This window comes from Bison bison, unplaced genomic scaffold, assembly GCF_000754665.1.
Source record: "Bison bison bison isolate TAMUID 2011002044 unplaced genomic scaffold, Bison_UMD1.0 scf7180017864041, whole genome shotgun sequence".
In the NCBI taxonomy this organism is placed as follows: domain Eukaryota; kingdom Metazoa; phylum Chordata; class Mammalia; order Artiodactyla; family Bovidae; genus Bison; species Bison bison.
The window spans coordinates 6,430,115-6,451,563 of record NW_011494613.1 but is presented as its reverse complement, the minus strand read 5'-3'; the positions used below and the strand labels follow the sequence as shown (position 1 = coordinate 6,451,563).

At 36.8% G+C, this 21,449-nt stretch overlaps 1 pseudogene; it reads right to left on the bottom strand.

The window, feature by feature from the left end:
- Nucleotides 1-8,767: 8,767 nt before the first annotated feature.
- LOC104985280 overlaps nucleotides 8,768-21,449 on the bottom strand; it is a 22,495-nt pseudogene continuing 9,813 nt past the window's right edge.

Below are 21,449 nucleotides of genomic sequence, written 5' to 3'. Positions count from 1 at the left end.
TGACAAATATCAGAAGTTATCATTCCCTTTGTTCAGCAATCAGTGACAGAAAAATTTCTTATTGGGTTACATTAAAAACAATAATAAAACAGGGTCAACATAGCCAGTAAACAAATAAAATTATTTTTAAAATGTGTTATAAAAATTCTTTAGTGCTAATAGCATAGAACTATGACATTGTGTTAAGCTGAAATGCTGTAGTTCCATTACATTCTATCTGCATGTTTTGGGGCAAGTTGTTTCCCTCTTAATACTTTAGTGACACCTCTATAATCTGGAATTATTAGTATCAGCTACCATATGATTATTTTGAGGAATAATTAAACCTAGCAAGCATTTGATAAATGTCTAATTTTATTATATTTATCATTTTTGTGTTTCTTTTCTACTTTTGCCACCTAACTTCAATTTATGGCCTTAATCAAGATGGTTAAAAAACTCGTAATCTCCACTGTCACAAATATATATCATCTGATTCCTACCTCTAAAGATGATTTCCTCTAGTGACTCATAAAATACAGAAAGAACAAAAAACTTTTTTTGATTAAAATAGAACAAAGACTTAAAAGCAAATAGAAACAGGCCTTAATGGACACCTCAGTGAAGAAGATAGACAGATGGGAAATAAACTTATGAAAATACGTTCCACATCACATGTCATCAGGGTAATGAAACTTAATGCAACCATAAGATGATGTTAGACACTTATTAGAATGGACAACACTAACAACATCAAATGTCTGTAAAGATGTGGAGCAACAGGAACTCTCATATATGCCTGGTGCACATGTGAAATTGTACAGCCACTTTGGAAGACAGTTTGGTGGTTTCTTACAAAACCAAATGCACTCTTACCATCTGATCAGCAACTGCACTCTGTGGTATTAATCCAAAGGACTTGAAAACTTATGTATGAATCAAAACTTGCCTACAGATTTTTCTAGCAGTTTTATTCATAATTTCCAAAGCTTGGAAGCAACGAAGATGTTTTCCAGAAGGTGAATGGATAAATAATTCTTGGTTTTACTTATTTTTGTGCACGAACAAACATGTAACCTTCAGAGCTAAAACATGAGCTATCAATACATGAAAAGACATGAGGAAGCTTAAACACATATTACTAAGTGAAAAAATCAATCTGAAAAGGATTCGTACTGTATGATTCCAGTTATATGATGTTCTGGAGAAGTTAAAACTATGGAGATAACAAAAAAAAAAAAAAATCAGTGGTTGTTGATGGGGGAGGGATTAATAGGCAGAGCACAGTGAATTTTTAGGGCAGTGAAAATATTCTATATGAAATTATAATTATAGATATGTCATTAAAAATTTGTCCAAACCCATAGAATGTGCAACATCAAGGTAAATCTTTAGTTAACCTGTGAACATTGGATGCTTATGGTGTGTTAGTATGGGTTCATACTGACAAATTTGGTTAAAGAAAAAAAGTAGCATTGTGGTGGGTGATGTTGATAATGTGGGAAGCTATGCAGTGTGTGGGGGCAAGAGGTGTTTGGGAAATCTCTGTACCTCTCCTATCAATTCTGTTGTAAACATACAAACTCTCTTTTAAAAACTCTTTAAAAAGATAGACAAGTGGACCTATATATCATCTCCACTGAACAGATTAATTAGTTACATAGACCTTATAGTGCATTGGAATTACTACCTCTACCTTGCCCGACTCTGAGCACCAAAGAATTGATGCTTTCAAATTGTGGCACTGGAGAAAACTCTTGAGAATCCCTTGGACAGCAAGGGGATCAAATCAGTCAATCCTAAAGGTAATCAAACCTGAATATTCATTAAAAGGACTGATGCTGAAGCTGAAGATCCAGTACTTTGCACACCTGATGGGAAGAACCGACTCATTAGAAAGACCCTTATGCTGGGAAAGATTGAGGGCAAGAGGAGAAGGGGGCTATAGAGGATGAGATGGTTGGATGGCATCATCGACCCAATGGACATGAATTTGAGCAAACTCCAGGAGATAGTGAAGAACAGGGAAGACTGGCATACTGCCGTCTATGGGGTCACAAAGAGTCAGATCGGACTGAGTGACTGAACAATAACCAACCACCCTGCCCAACAATATTAAACACCATTGCATTGCACTGTAATTGTTACAATAAAATGCAAAAAATGCATGTTTGCACAACATGGATCCAGCAGTATGAGCAAACTAATGTGATAAAGTATTGACAATCTCTTAAGTGAACTTTATCCAACTGCATGAGTAGAGAATAAAGGTATTCTGTCAGGAGTTTAAAAGGCCTAAATATAAAGAGCATTTTTTTAATTAGGAAAGACTGTTGTGAAATTAGAATCTTATTTAGCCAAAAGAAAAAGATAGGAAAATGCGAGTAATGTTAACAAAAAGAGGAACTCTGTTAAACTTGGCAAGGAAAAATGCAACATTATATTCATATTTTTGCGTAAGAATTTTATCAGACTCATGATGAAGAGATTAGAGATCTATATCAAATCTACATATTATTTCTTTATGATTTATTGCAAATATTTACACACATCTCATAGCAAATCATTGTCTGGGTTTACCATATATTAAATAGTAAAGGTTATATGTACAAGAATTAGAGATAGTATCACGGAGTTGATCACTGTAAGTGAATATTGGTCAGAATGGATTCTAGCAGGAGGTGATATATCTAAGCTGGGTGTAGGAACATAAAATGGGGAAAAATCAATTATTTTAAATCTAGTCTCTGTCATACCAGCTGTGTGTTTTGGGCTGGTTATGTAATCTTTATGAGTTCTTGGCTACATTTTCTAGATAAATGGAAACAATAAAGTATATTTCACAAAGCTATGGAAGGGCTAAATGAGATACTTTGAAAATTATAATCAGGTTGAGCACATATCACAGAATTGCAAAAAAAAGTTGAATTAAATTTCTATTTTTTATAATAGTATATCAATTAGTATATCAATAGTATATGATATAGTTAGTATATCAAGGATTGAGTCTTCTTGAAATGAATTTTAACTTGCATAATGTTTTATAAATAATGAAGTAATTTAAATGGAGAAATATTTTGTGTTGCTTATTTAACAAATATTTACTGAATGTCCACCACATGCTAGGCAATATTCTAGGCACTTGGGATACATAAGGGAATAAAAGAGATAAGGTCCTTTTTCCCCTGGGGGATATAAACAATAATGACAGCAATGAAAACATTAATGAGCCAAATTAAATGTAGGACAGGGTAAGTGGGATACACGAGGCTGTGATTTACTGGAACTGTGTAATTAAAATAGATGTGTTGCTTTTCCCATTTCTCTATCATTCTTCTAGATTCAATCCCTACTTTACTCTGTATCCTGGAAGGTTTATTTCTATGAAGTGGCATCACTCAGGCTTTCTTTCTAATTATTTCGTGAGCCAGCTAAGCCAGTGGGAGTTAGTGACAGAAATCAGAAAAGAAGAAACAAGGGTGATTCTTCACACATCAGCACTTTGGGCCTAAAAATCATTTCCTCCTTCTACTACCATGCATATCAATGGACTTAGATATTGCCTCCTGCTAGAATTCATTTCTGACCAATATTCAATATAGCAATCAACTTCTTGATACTATCTCTAATTCTTGTACATATAACCTTTACTATTTAATATATGGTAAACCCAGGCAGCATGATTTGCTACCAGTTGTGTGTAAATACTTGCAATAAACTATAAATAAATATAGATTTGATATAGATTTCTAGTCTTTTCCTCATGAATCTGATCATTATGAACCAAGGAAAGATTAACCACAACATTCCTGAAGCAGCTACAACTTTAAGGAACTCAAAAAACACTGTCTCCTCACAGAGTCCTTTTACCTCCTTGAGTCTAAGATCCTGGCCATTGCTCTGCCACGTCTGTCATATTGACAATTTGAACTTCTTTTGAGCCTGAAATAAAAACAAATACATCTATCATACTGTGGTTTTGATGTGCATTTCTCTGATTAGAGATACTGAACACATTTTCATAAACCTGTTGGCTGTTTGTATATCTTCTTTAGCAAAATATGTATTCAAGTCTTTTGCCTATTTTTTAACCAGGTTCCTTTTTTTTTTTCCCTTTGCTACTGAGTTGTAGTTCCTACCGTTAACAATATGGTATTATGTACTTAAAAACTTAAGGGAGTAGCTCTCATACTGAATTTTCTTACCTGCCCCCCCACCCCCAACACACATAGAATAAAAGAAAAAGGAGAAAAGAGAGAAGAGCGAAGGACTCTTTTGGAGGTGATGGATATGTTTTTTACCTTTCCTTGTTGTTATGGTATCATGGGTACATACATATGTACAAACTCATACAAATGTATACGTTAAATATATGCAACTTTTTGTACATTAAGTGTATCTTAGTAAGGTTGGATCATTCTTTCTTGACCCAAAGCTATGAAGCATGAAATTCAGCAGATATAAAATTTTCATATATATCTCAGCTCTACGTTTGTTTCTTTTTACATTTCAATGGACTATACTCCAACCAAAAGGAAAAAAAAATGTATTACAATATCTTATTGACAAGGTCTTTATAATAACATATCATAATGGGAAGGATAATTCTACCCTTCGTAGTCTTCTTTTTCTGAATATAGGATGAGAGCTTCTCTCAGCCTTGTAATCTTCCATGTAAATTTAAAAACCAACCTAACAATTTTCATGTAAAAATTTGTTGGAATTTTTATTGGATCTGAATCTACACTGAATCTATAGAAGAGTTAGTGGTGAATTCACATCCTAGAGAAATGACTATATAATGTCATTTTATGGTACTATGGTAACTGATGTTTACATATTTTCTAATTCAGATATTCTTCACTAAAACCACTTTGTCATGCTATGGTACATCATTCAGTAAATGCTACATTTGATTTGACAATATTTGGCTTAAAATGTTTACATCTGGATTTTTGAGAAAAATGTACTTCTAGTTGCCTTCTTTATCATGGATATCATGTATTTTGACTTTCTTAATACCAATTTCTTTCCTTTTTTGGTAGCTGGAATCATAAAAACAAGTTAGAAATATTGGATTCTTTTGTTCTCTAGAAGAGTTTGAAAAATACTTCAAAAGTGTATTATTTGAAAGTCATTTTTATCTTATTTCATAGAATAAAAGAAAAATCAAGCCTTAGACTTCTTGTCCAGAACTTCCACTTCCCACTTAAAAAAAAAAAAAAAATCAATGCTGTGTAAACCCTTTAAATTTTAATTCAAAGTATTTATTTGCATGTCAAATAATTTTGCTCTCTAGTGTAACAAGAGATTAAATCCTCTATTTGAGCTCTATCAAATCTATCAAAATAAATTAAGCTTGAATATTTATTCATTATCACAAATTGCTTTTGAGATTATTTTATTTAGAAGGCTATTCTAGAGGACACTAAGTCTGGTTTGAAATTATAAATATGTATAGATAAATCATTGAGACTTGATAATTGGAACTTCCTTTGAGTAATAACTTGCAACTGTAATTCCACACAGTACATTTTTGATCATCTTTAAGTAGTACTCTTTTATCTAATCTAACAAAATGCAAAATTGTTCTTCAGTTTGCTCAGATTAACTCATTTATAGGATAGGAGCTGGGCTTCTTTTGTGACTCAGCTGGTAAAGAATCTGCCTGAAATGCAGGAGACCTGGGTTCGATTCCTGGGTTGAGCAGATCCACTTGAGAAGGAAATGGCAACCCACTCCAGTATTCTTGCCTGGAGAATTCTATGGACAGAGGAGGCTGGCAAGCTACAGTCCATGGGGTAGCAAAGAGTCAGATACGACTGAGTGACTAACACTTACAATTTCACTTTTCAACTAAAATATAACAAAAATATGTTTTCATTTCTTACCACAGTTAGATTGGACTGCAATCAGTAACCCATATTTGTTACAAAATAGTCATAGAGGTTGTTGTTTTGTCAACTAACTTCTAGGTTTTAAGAATGTATTTTAAATGAAAATTTTATTTACATAAAGTGGAGACAGCACAGCAACAAAGTCATTGAAATGTGTTGTGATCACAAACTATAATTAATATATATTATTTTTATTTCAGCACCTAAGAAAACTCACAGTTTAAAAGCTTTTCTTTGAATACTCTCTAAATAGGGAATAGGGAGGAAAAATATATCTGAATTAATTTACAGAAAATCTGATGGTGTAGAACAGCCATTTCTCTCAGCACTTCTCCCAAACTGAGCTGTCATACTTAGGGACAGCCTTATAAAACTGTTTAACTCCCAAAGGAAGAATTGAGGGATATTAGCAATATCTATTAATAGATATTAGCAGACAAGTTTATATAATTACTATCATTCTTTTAATATTTTATCAAACTGTTATAGAAAAACTGTCTAATTGCTCACTTTTTCTCAGAAGTACACTATTATATAACCACCAACATTATTCTACTTCTAGCTTACCTTTTGTTGTCTTGGTTGATTACATTGTTGGTTAATATACAATCATCTTAATGAGTTTATTAAACAGGGAGAAATAAGGAATTGTTTCTAACATCTTCTCAAGACCAAAGCAAAAATTACTTCAAAGCTGTTAACTCCTCAACTAGGACAAGTGTTAAAGATAAATAAAAAAACGAATCCTCACCATATCGGATACACTGATATACCAAAATGAGACAAACTCTGACAGACATTCTGAGATTGAGCAAAAATATCTAAGAACATTTATTAATTCAATTATTTATTCATTAGTATACCCACAATTTAAAATACATATATATAAACTGTCTGACATTTAGTCAAAACCACAGTGATAGTGACTATATAGAGTTCATGGACTCTGTCCTCAACCACTAATTGTGACAAGAGATACATGCATGCTAAGTCCCTTCAGTCATGTCCAACTCTGTGCAACCCAATGGACTGTAGCCTTCCAGGTTCCTTTGTCCACGGGATTCTTCAGGCAGGAATGCTGCAGTGGGTTGCCAGGCCCTCCTCCACAGTGTCTTCCCAACCCAGGGATGGAACCCCACCTCTTACATCTCCCGCCCTTGGAGGTTGGTTCTTTAACAACAGTGCCAGCTGGGAAGCCCAAAAGATGCGTGTGAAAGTGAGCTGGAAGTCGCTCAGTTACATCTGATTCTCTGCGACCCCTTGGACTGTATAGTCCATGGAATTCTCTAGGTCAGAATACTGGAGCAGGTAGCGTTTCCCTTCTCCAGGGGATCTTCCCAACCCAGGGATCCAACCCAGATCTCCTGCATTGCAGGCGGATTCTTTACCAGCTGAGCCACAAGAGAAGCCCAAAAGATGCATAAGGATAAGTAAATTTTTAGGAACATAGGTTAGGCCTTCAGCTTTTCTGCATTCCAAGGTGCTGCTTATTTTTATCTACCTAAAATACAAGTCGCATCAATCTAAATCTCAATATATTTGTTCGTAAGATCAGGCTGATGATAGTAACTGCCACCCAGAGACTCTTTAAGTAAATGAATAAGTTTATATAAACTTCGGTTTTAATTACTATGACTATGAATAGAATTCACAAGTCTGTTGTCTTAGCATGTACACAATTGTTTTAAGGGCTCCTATCCTCCATCAGTCTTGTTTTGAAACATTTCAAAACATTTTTATGTTTGAAAATAAAAACTTGCCATCCACAGTGAGAAGATGCCTTCAATCCTTAAATAAGTCAGGAAAAAGTCAAAATAAGTTACGTAAATGTTTAGATAAGTTATGAATTATAAAATAAACTCTAAGATCTGTAAAATCCTAGGTCTCTGTGTTGTCAGGAATACTGAAGGGACTTAGAAACTAACTAATTTTCACTCAATTCTCTTTCTCAGCCTTGTTCTGAATATATTTTTAGCCTTGTTTTACAGTAGCTTTGAAAATAAATCACCCAGATTTTATGTGACATTTTCTCCTGCTCTCCTTTTAAAGACAGAAGTAAGAGGTCACAGTGAAAATCTTACAAAACACAAAGTAATTATGCTATTGTCTTACAGAGAGAGACTGATTAGCATTAACCACAAAGATTCATCTGCCAGAGGAAGGAAAAATGATAATGTTGTACTTTCCCCAAAAGGACTAGAAAGCATGGTGTTAAGAATGAGAATTCTAGAGTCAGAAAGACCTGTCTTAGAATGTGTGACACCACTGGTGAGCTGAATGAGCTTAGAGAAGTCAGTTAATTTCTCTGTGCCTTGGTTTCTTCTCCCATGAGACAAACACGTGCACAAATTTGACATCCCATAGTGCATTTTTCATGGTTAAATGAAGGAATGCTAGTAAAGAGTTTAGAACATGCACTATTGGCTCAGAGGTTAAAGCGTCTGCCTGCAATGTGGGAGACCAGGGTTCGATCCCTGGGTAGGGAAGATTCCCCTGGAGAAGGAAATGGCAACCCACTCCAGTATTCTTGCCTGGAGAATCCCATGGACAGAGGAGCCTGGTGGGCTACAGTCCACGGGGTAGCAACGAGTCGGACACAGCTGAATGACTTCACTTTCACTAATTTTTAAGTTAACTTAAGCACTTATAATATGTTAACAATTAATAGATTCAGTTAACCACTTTGCCTCTTCTCCAGCTGAAATTAAGGGTACAGACTGTGTTTTGATTCCTTAAACCCAATTTTAACGATCAGGAAGCTGAGTTCTTCAGATCATTTGCAGGACTTTCAGTTGGTCCAGAAAGCAAATAAAGGGGAAAAAAAAAAGTCACTGTACTTTCCATAAATCAAAAGCTTTCTTGTTTTTCAAATTAAGCAGTTTTCAAAGGTGTCACTTAGGAAGGTGACACCTGTATTGTGAACATGCAGAGGGAGGTGGAATCAGGGACATGCTGTCAATTCTTATGACATTGGAAGGAAAGGTGACAAGGACAAAGGGCCTGGACGCCTTGCACCTGACACAGACAAGATCAAGCTGAGACTGCCAGCGATGAGGGGATGAATACATTAAAGAAACCTGTAAATAGAAAAAGACAGTAAACATGAAGGTACGAAATAAAAAGCTGAAGTACGGAATCTTTCCTTCACTAACAAGCATATGTTATCTAATAGTAAAAGTGAAACAAAAAGACTTTTCTACTTTTTCATTAATCTCTCTATGTCTTTCCTTAAAAGAAGAAATATGAATGACAGACGAGGAACAGGTCACTAATTAGCTCAATATAAAGTGACTGTCAAGGGAAGACAAATGAAGAGAATGTGTTTGAATGTAGTAAGCAATGTATATGATGTACCTTAAATATATCAGGCATTTGATAAAGGGTAATAGCTATTAACAGCATCATAAAAATCTATACATAATCCCCAAATCTCAGATTTAAATTGAAGAAAGTGGGGAAAACCACTAGATCATTCAGGTATGACCTATATCAAATCCTGTATGGCTATACAGTGGAAGTGAGAAATAGATTTAAAGGACTACATCTGACAGACAAAGTGCCTGGTGAACTATGGACGGAGGTACGCGACTTTGTACAGGAGACAGGGATTAAGACCATCCCCAAGAAAAAGAAATGCAGAAAAGCAAAATGGTTAACTGAGGCAGCCTTAAAAATAGCTGTGAAAAGAAGAGAAGTGAAAAGCAAAGGAGAAAAGGAAAGATATTCCCAAGCAAGGAGAGATAAGAAAGACTTCCTCAGTAATCAATGCAAAGAAAGAGGAAAACAACAGAATAGTAAAGAAAATTAGATATACCAAGGGAACATTCATGCAAAGATGGGCTCAATAAAGGACAGAAATGTTATGGAGCTAACAGAAGCAGAAGGTATTAAGAAGAGGTGGCAAGAATACACATAACTATACAAAAAAAGATCTTCATGACCCAGATAATCACGATGGTGTGATCACTCACACTCACCTAGAGCCAGACATCCTGGAATGTGAAGTCAAATGGGCCGTAGGAAGCATCACTACGAACAAAGCTGGTGGAGGTGATGGAATTCCAGTTGAGCTATTTCAGATCCTGAAAGATGATGCTGTGAAAGTGCTGCACTCTATATGTCAGCAAATTTGGAAAACTCAGCAGTGGCCACAGGACTGGAAAAGGTCAGTTTTCATTCCAATCCCAAAGAAAGGCAATGCCAAAGAATGCTCAAACTACCGCACAATTGCACTCATCTCACACGCTAGTAAAGTAATGCTTAAAATTCTCCAAGCCAGGATTCAGCAATACGTGAACTGTGAACTTCCAGATGATCAAGCTAGTTTTAGAAAAGGCAGAGGAATCGGAGATCAAATTGCCAACATCCGATGGATCATGGAAAAAACAAGAGAGTTGCAGAATAACATCTCTTTCTGCTTTATTGACTATGCCAAAGCCTTTGACTGTGTGGATCACAATAAACTGTGGAAAATTCTGAAAGAGATGGGAATACCAGACCACCTGACTTCCCTCTTGAGAAACCTGTATGCAGTTCAAGAAGCAACAGTCAGAACTGGGCATGGAACAACAGACTGGTCCCAAACAGGAAAAGGAGTACGTCAAGGCTGTATATTGTCACCCTGCTTATTTGCCTTATATGCAGTGTACATTATGAGAAACACTGGGCTGGAGGAAGCACAAGGTGGAATCAAAATTGCCAGGAGAAATATCAATCACCTCAGATATGCAGATGACACCACCCTTATGGCAGAAAATGAAGAACTAGAGAGCCTCTGTTGAAAATGAAAGAGGAGAGTGAAAAAGTTGGCTTAAAGCTCAACATTCAGAAAACTAAGATCATGGCATCTGGTCCCATCACTTCATGGGAAATAGTTGGGGAAACTGGAAACAGTGTAAGACTTTATTTTGGGGGGCTCCAAAATCACTGCAGATGGTGACTGCAGCCATGAAATTAAAAGACGCTTACTCCTTGGAAGGAAAGTTATGACCAACCTAGACAGCATATTAAAAAGTAGAGACATTACTTTGCCAACAAAGGTCCATCTAGTGAAAGCTATGGTTTTTCCAGTGGTCATGTATGGATATGAGAGTTGGACTATAAAAAACCTGAGAGCTGAAGAATTGATGCTTTTGAACTGTGGTGTTGGAGAAGACTCTTGAGAGTCCCTTGGACTGCAAGGAGATCCAACCATTCCATTCTAAAGGTGATCAGTCCTGTGTGTTCATTGGAAGGACTGATGTTGAAGCTGAAACCACAATACTTTGGCCACCTAATGTGAAGAGCTGACTCATTTGAAAAGACTCTGATGCTGGGAAAGATTGAAGGCAGGAGGAGAAGGGGACGACAGAGGATGAGATGGTTGGATGGCATCACCGACTCAATGGATGTGGGTTTGGGTAGATTCTGGCAGTTGGTGATGGACAAGGAGGCCTGGAGTCCTGCGGTTCATGCAGTCTAAAAGACTCAGAGATGACTAAGCAACTGAACTGAATCCTCAAATCATCTTATTTTCCACTTTTCTTTACTCCTAACTCACTTCATCTCACTTGTCTTTGAGGAGGAGAAATCATTATCTGTTGAGACTTCTTTATGGTAAGAGCAGCATACTGCATGAGAGAAGTATATAGTGCAAGGGAATTAGCTATCACTTTTCAAAAATATAATATTTACTCTCTAAGCCCATTATATTTCTCTTCATTCATTTGATTATTTATTCTATATCTGTCTCATCTTTGGCAATATACCTTCATTTCTTTTCTCCCTTTTTCCTCCCTCCTTTTCTCATTTCTTCCTCCAGAAGAATCTGGATATTGTTAATATTTACCATATTACATTCAAATGAACCTGGAAAATCTATATAAGTGTAAACTCACAATTATTTCATTACATTTCCTTGGCCATAAGTCAAAGATATAAGTCAATGGTAATTGTTATTTAAAAAGAACCTCCACAATTTTATTCCAAAATAGCCACTGACATTTTAGTGGATTTACCATCCTTACTTTGGGGGAACAAAGTCCACACATCTGATTTTGGTAGAAACTTTTTATGAAACTTGAGTACAGCTTTGTCAAATATCAGGTTATTAATCATGTATACCTATAAACTTATGAAAAGGAAATGATTCACACAACTAGAATCAAACAAAGGAATTCATGAGAATAGAAGTACCTAGCTATAACACACTGTTAATATGTTTCCACAGTTACTTTTTGAGAAACTGGTAAATTTATAATGAAGTTAATGTTATTCCATTTGGATTCAGTTTTTGAACAATTTCACTTAAGAATATGCAATGTTCTTTTGCTAAAAGGGAAAACCTTTTAAACATTAAAAATGTAGGCTCATATCTCAGTTTCATATAACAAAAATATAAAACTAAAACTAAGAAACTTAATTACTCACATATTAAGTTCCCTTTTATTATAGCATTTTGTATTTCTAAATACATAAATGATGGTGTACACGCTCTTACAAATCACAAATCTAATGAGAATTTTGTAGCTAATGGAGGTTAACAGGATGTACATTATAAAGTATCAAAAAGATGCTCTTTTTGACCAAACTTCAGCCAGTCTCCTCTAAGACATATTCTCAGCTAGGTTTCTAGATTTGAATTTCCATCTCAATCTTTGCATTCTCAGTTCCTACTCTGTTTAGCCAGAATCCTCATCTTTGAGATCTTGATATCTGACTACTCTCCATTTCTGATCAGATTCTTCACCTTGCCAGTTCCCAGGTGATATCTGAGAACCCTGACTTGCCTTCAGCAAGAAATTCATTGGGTCTGTTTAGCCAGAATCCCCTTTTCCCTTGATGCTTCCCATTAGTAAGCAACCATCCACTGATTCCCATCCTGCTTTTGGCTACACATCTCCACTTTCTTTTTTTAGCTGGGGTTGTAGTCAGAGTAGAGCCCAGTGCTCCTCTACTGCAATGCCTCCTTGGGGGTAGTCCTTTCTTGAATAAAGTCCTCTTTACCATCATTAATAAGTATCGGACTCCTAATCAGAATTTATATTCCAGTGTCAATAAGATGTTTTAGAAATTTGTTAGTCACTTAAATAATCCAAGCCAGTTTCTTACCACTTATATTTTAATTACCATAGTTATGTTTAGATACAAATTATAAGTTTACATCTTATTAATCATTTAGGTGATTTCCCACCAAGATCAAAGTGACTTTCCAATTCTTAGGGTTTCCAGGATGTCTGGTGACTAGGTTTTCTTTCTTTTTAGGTTCTTGAATAAAGAGGATTAAAAAAAGGAAAATGTTAATTTTTAGTTTTTACATCCCTTTGCTAAACTTCTGACAGATTTTGATTTTCTTTCCTAAGGTTCATTTCACTTCTTCCCCTCAAAGATTTATCAACAAGCCCATTTGCATATATTCATACAATTACAGCTTTATATGATCTGCTCTCAGTGAAATATGGTGGTGAAGATGGAAGAGAATCAACCCATTACAACAAACATCTCATGTGGAGAGGAAGGGGGCAGATGGACTGAACTGCTTCAAGGAACAGAACACCAAAGGCTCTCCTGAGATACAAAAGGGATGATATTTAAATTATCAACATTGAGGTTTCAAACCTCCTGAGTAGTACACAGCTATGGGAAATCTATGAAGTGGAGTTTTGTAACTGGAGGGATTGATTATAGGAGAAAAAATAACTCCTAAACAAATTTTTAAATAAACAGAGGAAAACATTACTACTGGGTTGGGGGTTCAGACAAATCCTCAGTCCTGGCAGAGACCTGGACCCCAGGGAATGGAAGTCAAGGTTGTAATACAGATACAGAGGTTTATTTAGTAAGACCACGCAGAGTTAAAAGAGTGTAGAGTTTGAGAATATGACAACAATGAAGATTTGATTTGCCACTTGCTAGGGAAGGTACTCACAGTCCTCATGGCCATGATATCATCAATAACATGGGAATAATACTTATTAGGGAGAGTTGCAGTGAAGGTTTCAGAAAATCACCTGCTCAATATTTTGTGTATTGGCTTATTAATGTGAATATAAACACAGATTTGTTGTTTGGTATAAAATTACCAAGTTAGATAGACATTTTGCTGATAATTTTGGAAGATATGTAAATCATACCATGTTATTGATATGCATGTAGCCACAATATTTTTTGGTACGTATATTTAATCCCAATCATGTTTTTTATCAGAATAATTTATCCTTCAAAAAGTAGCTTTATAAAGTAGCTCAATTTCAGAGAATGTTGTTATATTAAAGTCAGTAGTGTTAGGTATTTTTCCACTTGTGTGCCAAGAGCATTTATGTTGAACTGTGTGGGTGCTAAGTTGCTTCAGTTGTGTCTGACTCTTTGTGACCTCATGCACTGTCATCTGCTAGGTTCCTCTGCCCATGGGGATTCTCCAGGCAAGAGTACTGGAGTGGGTTGCCATGCCCTCCTCCAGGGGATCTTCCTGACCCAGGATTGAATGTGTGTCTCTTGCATCTCCTGCATTGGCAGGTGGACTCTCTCACTGGGCCACCTGGGAAACACCCCTATGTTGAACTAGCACTTCCTAAAGTTAAGAATATGCTGTATACTTTGCAGAATTTCTTCAAAACAAAACAAACTAAAACAAATAATACAGATTCTAGAATTGAATTATCTTCAGTTCAGTTCAGTCACTCAGTCATGTCCGACTCTTTGCGACTCCATGAATCGCAGCACGCTAGGCCTCCCTGTCCATCACCAACTCCCGGAGTTTACCCAAATTCATGTCCATTAAGTCGGTGATGCCATCCAGCCATCTCATCCTCTGTCGTCCCCTTCTCCTCCTGCCACCAATCCCTCCCAGCATCAGGGTCTTTTCCAATGAGTCAACTCTTTGCATGAGGTGGCCAAAGTATTGGAGTTTCAGCTTCAGCATCAGTCCTTCCAATGAACACCCAGGACTGATCTCTTTAAGGATGGACTGGTTGGATCTCCTTGCAGTCCAGGGGACTCTCAAGAGTCTTCTCCAACACCACAGTTCAAAAGCATCAATTCTTCGGCACTCAGCTTCCTTCACAGTCCAACTCTCACATCCATACATGACCACAGGAAAAACCATAGCCATGACTAGACCAACCTTTTTTGGCAAAGTAATGTCTCTGCTTTTGAATATGCTATCTAGGTTGGTCATAACTTTCCTTCCAAGGAGTAAGTGTTTTTTAATTTCATGGCTGCAATCACCATCTGCTGTGATTTTGGAGCAAAAAATAAAGTCTGACACTGTTTCCACTGTTTCCCCATCTATTTTCCATGAAGTGATGGGACTTATCTTAGGTTTCTACAAATGCAAAACCTGTGCCAAGAATTTAGAGTTGTAGTTTATTTGAAGATGCAGAAGAGGGTAAGGGAATTCAGGAGTACACTACAAAAACATGATATTCTGGAGATTCATTTAATGTGTTGCCTGTATCAACTGTTACTTCTTTTTGTCCTTGAATATTAATAGTATTCCATGATAGGTATATAGTACAGTTTGTTTAACCATTTACTAATAAGTGATAATTGGGTTGTTTTCTGCTTTTGTCTATTACAAATAAAGCTGCTTTGAATAAATATCCATTCCCAGGTTTTAGTGTGAACATAAATTTTCATTTCCTCGGAATAAATGCTCAGGAGTGCAATAGCAGGTTCAGATTGTAATTGCTTGTTTAGGTTTTTAAGAAATTGCCAATCTGTTTTATGGAACAACTGAACCATTTTATATTTCCTTCAGAAACATATGAGCAATCTAGTTTTCCATATCCTTGTCAGTCTTTAGTTTTGTCATTATTTTTAATTATAGACATTCTAATAGATGTATATTTATAACTCACTATGGTTAAATATGCATTTCCGTCCTGGCTTAAGATAGGGCTTCCCTGGTGGCTCAGTGGTAAATAATCTGTCTGCCAATGCAGGAGATGTGGGTTTGATCCCTGGGTTGGAAGATCCTCTGGAAAAGGAAATGGCAACACATTCCATTATCCTTGCCTGGGAAATCCCAGGTATAGAGAAGCCTGACAGGCTGAAGCCCATAGGGCTGCAGAGTGGGACATGACAAAGTGACTTAGTATGCAGGCACTGAGGCCTGCAGAAAGAGATGAGGCTGTCACAGAACTACATGAGAGTCTCATTAGACTCCAACTAAAAACACAGGGAACTATGACTACTATTTCCAGCCAGTTGCCCCATTTTCATAGTCATGTAACAGACCAAGGTGATGTTGGGTCTTGAGCCAGACTCACAAAGTTCCCTGGCCTTGGCCTTGGTACAGAGTCTCTGCATTTGATCTTTTTGATGTTTTTCAGGATCATGTCATGTAAAGTGACATACTGATTCCTTAGCTCTAATATGATGAGTTGAATGCTGTCATATTCTTTTTCATCAATCTCTGTCATGGTTCAGGAGGAAAGTCCTCTATATGGGGATATTTAGCTATTTTGAAAATTGATTTGGCTCTTGTAACATAATATCTAGAAATTGATTCAGGTGAGATGCAGCTCTCAACATTCTTAGTTCTGTAACTGTCTTCTCCTGAATATATACCCCAAAGTCATTCCCATCATATATCCTAGGAGTTAGGAGCTGTACCCACATTTTTGTCATGTCACATTTCAGGATCAGCAGCCAGATCTTAGGTTTCACTTTCTCAAAAATGTCCACTAATTGCTGGTTGCTTTTTAGCATCCCATGCACCACAAACACCCTGGTTCCATGGAAGGCTTCTTCACACTCACTCAATCTCCGTTACTTGGATGTGGGTTCTTCTAGTCCATTGTGGCTATTGGTGACTAAAACAGGGCCAGGGACCACAGACTCAGGTCTGAGTGGATCTGAGTTAGGTTATGAATGTTTAGGATTGGTTCCTTCAAAAAACTGACAGGTTATAACATCTTTGAGGAAAAGTATTCCACCAAGTATTCTGCCTCATTGGTAACCCACTCTCTGAAAAACTCAATCTTTTGGTGGTGGAGAGGGTGGGTAGGATCAAAGGGACTACAGGTATCTCAACACTGCCCAGAGGCAGCTGCCCTAGTGTGACTCACACACCACATAGCTTGCATACTCCCACCCTCAGCACTTTCTTCCTGCTGTTCTCCCAATGCCTGTTCACTCTCTATGTTGCTGTTCAGTTGCTCAGTCGTGTCCTACTCTTTGCAACCCCATGGACTGCAGCACTCCAGGCGTCCCTGTCCTTCACTGTCTCCTAGAGTTTGCTCAAACTCACATCCATTGTGGTGGTGATGCCATCCAACTACTTTTATCCTCTGTTACCCACTTCTCCTCCTGCTCTCAATCCTTCCTAGCATTAGGGTCTTTTCCAATGAGATGGCTCTTCACATCAGGTAGCCAAAGTATAGGAGCTTTAACTTCAGCATAAGTCCTTCCAATGAATATTCAGGCTTGATTTCCTTTAGGATTGATTGATTTGATCTCCTTGCTGCCCAGGGGACTCTCAAGAGTCTTCTCCAGCATCACAGTTTGAAAGCATATCTTAATCACTCTTTCTACATGTATCTGTGTTCCAATTTGTGCTTCCTCCAGCCCAGCATTTCTCATGATATACTCTGCATATAAGTTAAATAATCAGGGTGACAATATACAGCCTTGACGTACTCCTTTTCCTATTTGGAACCAGTCTGTTGTTCCATGGCCAGTTCTAACTGTTGCTTCCTGACCTGCATACAGGTTGTTCAAGAGGCAAGTCAAGTGGTCTGGTATTCCCACCTCTTTCAGAATTCTCCACTATTTATTGTGATACACACAGTCAAAGGCTAGTCAATAAAGCAAAATATACGAGATATATTTCTAATTTTCCCAAAAGGACATCTGTAAAGTGAATCTGTGTTCTGAATTTCTTTTTCTTTTTTTAGTTCTCAACAATCTAGCTGAAATGAAAGGTTATCAGCACACTGAAAACCATGTAACTGAAGGACTATTATCTCTTGACTTTACTCTGATTCTGAGGGAAGAACACAGTTACTAGAATGATGTCAGAGTAAAGACCTTTGATAAAATCTAGTAACCCAACCATTGTAATGCACCGTGGACAGGTATTTTGAGTTTTATTTCCCTCTATTGGATAAGTAAATGAATAAATAAAAGAAAAAAAGAACAAGTGTGATTCAACATGCTTGCTTAAATTCATTTATAATATGGAATTGTCTCATGTAGAGTACTGAGACAACTCTATTGTAAAATTTGCAAACAGAAAATAAATATGTGATTATTATCCTACAAGGGTGCTGAATCAGTGAAATGAATCACTAGAAAATCTGCAATCAGTATCAAATTATTTTTCTCTTTTCTTAAACTCAATGTTCATGAGGCAGAAACAATGAGATAAAGCGATGCTTTTCCTCTTTCAAGTTAATATAGGAAAGTTACAGAATAAACATTAACAAAAGGAAATTTTAAATGTCATTTTTATTTGCTTTTGAGAGAATTAAGTTTTTGTAGAAATTAGTATTTACATTGCTAATAATTATTTCTGATAAGACCAAATCTAAAATAATTTGCATCACCTAAACATATAGTCTGGGGCAGAAAAATCAACAAAAAAGAGTAAAATATATTATTTTTAAAAGATTATATGCTAAACAATTAGATAAAATATTTAATTCTCAGGTCAATATCATAACTGATATAGCTTTTCACTTTAACCACCTTACAGATAGTACTGAAGGAGTTTGGTAAAATGCTTTCTAAGGTGACAGCAAATGGTAGACCAAGGATTGAAACACAAGTAGTCTGGTTCCAGACTTTACTAGGAAGGCATCAAGGCATGTTATGACAGATCAATCTGGTATAGTTTAAATGTTTCCCATGTATAATGGATACTTGAATAATCTGGATTTACTTTCAGCATAAGATACTGACAGAAAGGGCCAATGATTAACAATCCAGATGGCTCAGATGGTAAAGAAATTTGACTGCAATGCAGGAGACACAGGTTTGATCCCTGGGTCAGGAAGATCCCCTGGAGGAGGGCAGTCCATTCCAGTATTATTGCCTGGAGAATTCCATGTACAGAGAGAATTCCATGGTGGGCTCCAGACATGACATCACAAAGAGTGGGACATGACTAAGTGACTAAAACTTTCATTGACAGAAAGTGTTAATGAATCAGGGTTTCAAAGCAAGTTGGAGAAGGAAATGGCAACCCACTCCTGTATTCTTGTCTGGAGAATTCCAGGGACAGAGAAGCCTGGTGGGTTACAGTCCACAGGGTCACAAATAGTTGGGCACGACTGAATGACCAACTTTCAAATTCATAGGAAGGAGCAATAAGAAGGACTTCTTAAATGAACAACACAAAGAGTTAGAGGAAAAAAATAGAATGGGAAAGAATAGAGACCTCTTCAAGAAAATTGTAGATATCAAGGGAACATTTCATGCAAGGATGAGCATGATAAAGGACAGAAATGGTAAAACACAGAAGTAGAAGAGATTAAGAAGAGGTGGCAAGAATACACAGAACTATACAAGGAAATTACTAATGACCTGGATATCCATGAAGGTGTGGTCACTCACCTAGAGTTAGATATCCTAGAATGTGAAGTCAAGTGGGCCTTAGGAAGTATTACTATAAACAAAGCTAGTGGAGGTGACAAAATTCCAACTGAGCTATTTATAACCCTAAAAGATGATGTTGTTAAAGGCTGTACCCAATATGTCCACAAATTTGAAAATCTTGGCAGTGGCCACAGGACAAGAAAAGGTCAGTTTTCATTCCAATCCCAAAGAAGGGCAATGAAAAGAATGTTCAAACTACTGTACAATCATGTTCATTTCATATGCAAGTTTATGCCCAATATCCTTTAAGCTGGGCTTCAGCAGTACATGAACTGAGAACTTCCAGATGTACAAACTGGGTTTTGAAGAGGCAGAACAACCAGAGCCCAAATTGCCAACATTGGTTGGATCATGGAGAAAGCAAAGTAATTCCAGAAAAACACATCCACTGCTGCTTCATTGACTCTGCTAAGCCTTTGACTGTGTGGATGACAACAAACTGTGGAAAATTATTAAAGAGATGGGACTACCAGATCACCTTCCCTGTCTCTTGAGAAATCTGTTTGCAAGTTAAGAAGCAACAGTTAGAAACGGACATGGAACAACTGACTGGTTCAAAATTGGGAAAGGAAGATGACCAGGGTATGTACTGTCACCCTGCTTATTTAATTTCTATGCAGAATACATTGTCTGAAATGCTGGGCTGGATGAATCACAAGCTGGATTCAAGATTTCTGAGAGAAATATCAACAACCTCAGATAGGCAGATGGTACCAATCTAATGGCAGAAAGTAAAGAGGAACTAAAGAGCCTCTTGATGAAGATGTAAGAGGAGAGTGGAAAAACCTTGCTGAACACTCAGCATTTAGAATCTAAGATCATGGCATCTGGTCCCATCACTTTCTGGAAAAAAAGTGGAAGCAGTGAAGGATTTTATTTTCTTGGAATCCAAAATCACTGCAGATGGTGACTACAGCCATGACATTAAAAGATGCTTGCTTCTTGGAAGCAAAACTATGACAATCCCAGAGAGCATATTAAAAAGCAGACATCACTTTGCCCACAAATGTCTGTATAGTCATGCATGGATGTGAGATTTGGACCGTAGAGAAGGCTGAACACTGAAGAACTGATGTTTTCAAACTGTGGTGCTGGAGAAGACTCTTGAGAGTCCCTCGGATAACAAGGAAATCAAACCATTCAACTCTAAGGGAAATCAACTCTGAATATTCATTGGAAGGATTGATGCTGAAGCTGAAGTTACAGTACTTAGGCCACCTGATGCAAAGAGCCGACACATTGGAAAAGATCCTGATGATGGGAAAGACTAAGAGCAGAAGGAAATGGGGGTAATAGAGGATGAGATGGTTGGATAGCATCACTGATTCAATGGACATGAGTTTGAGGAAACTCCAGGAGACAGTGAAGAACAGGGGAGCTGGCATGCTGCAGTCCATGGTGTTGCAAAGAGTTAGACATGACTTAGAGACTGAACAAGAATGCAAAATTACTAAAAAAAATAAATTAACAATGAGGAATAATAATTTTCCCATTAGAGATATAAAAATACAATAAATTCTGTGTTCTATTCATATCTTTTGGGAGCATTTTCAAGGAGAGAATACCGAAAATATTTAATCAATTGAAACTTCATTGAATAAAAATGTAACATTTGGGAAGGACAACAAATGATGGTCAATTTAATGGGTTTTATATAATTAACAATTTCTAAGAACATCTGAAAGAGATGGGAATACCAGACCACCTGACCTGCCTCTTGAGAAACCTATATACAGGTCAGGAAGCAACAGTTAGAACTGGACATGGAACAACAGACTGGTTCCAAATAGGAAAAGGAGTATATCAAGGGTGTATATTGTCACCCTGCTTATTTAACTTATATGCAGAGTACATCATGAGAAATGCTGGGCTGGAAGAAGCACAAGCTGGACTCAAGATTGCCGGGAGAAATACCAATAACCTCAGATATGCAGATGACACCACCTTTATGGCAGAAAGTGAAGAGGAACTAAAAAGCCTCTTGATGAAAGTGAA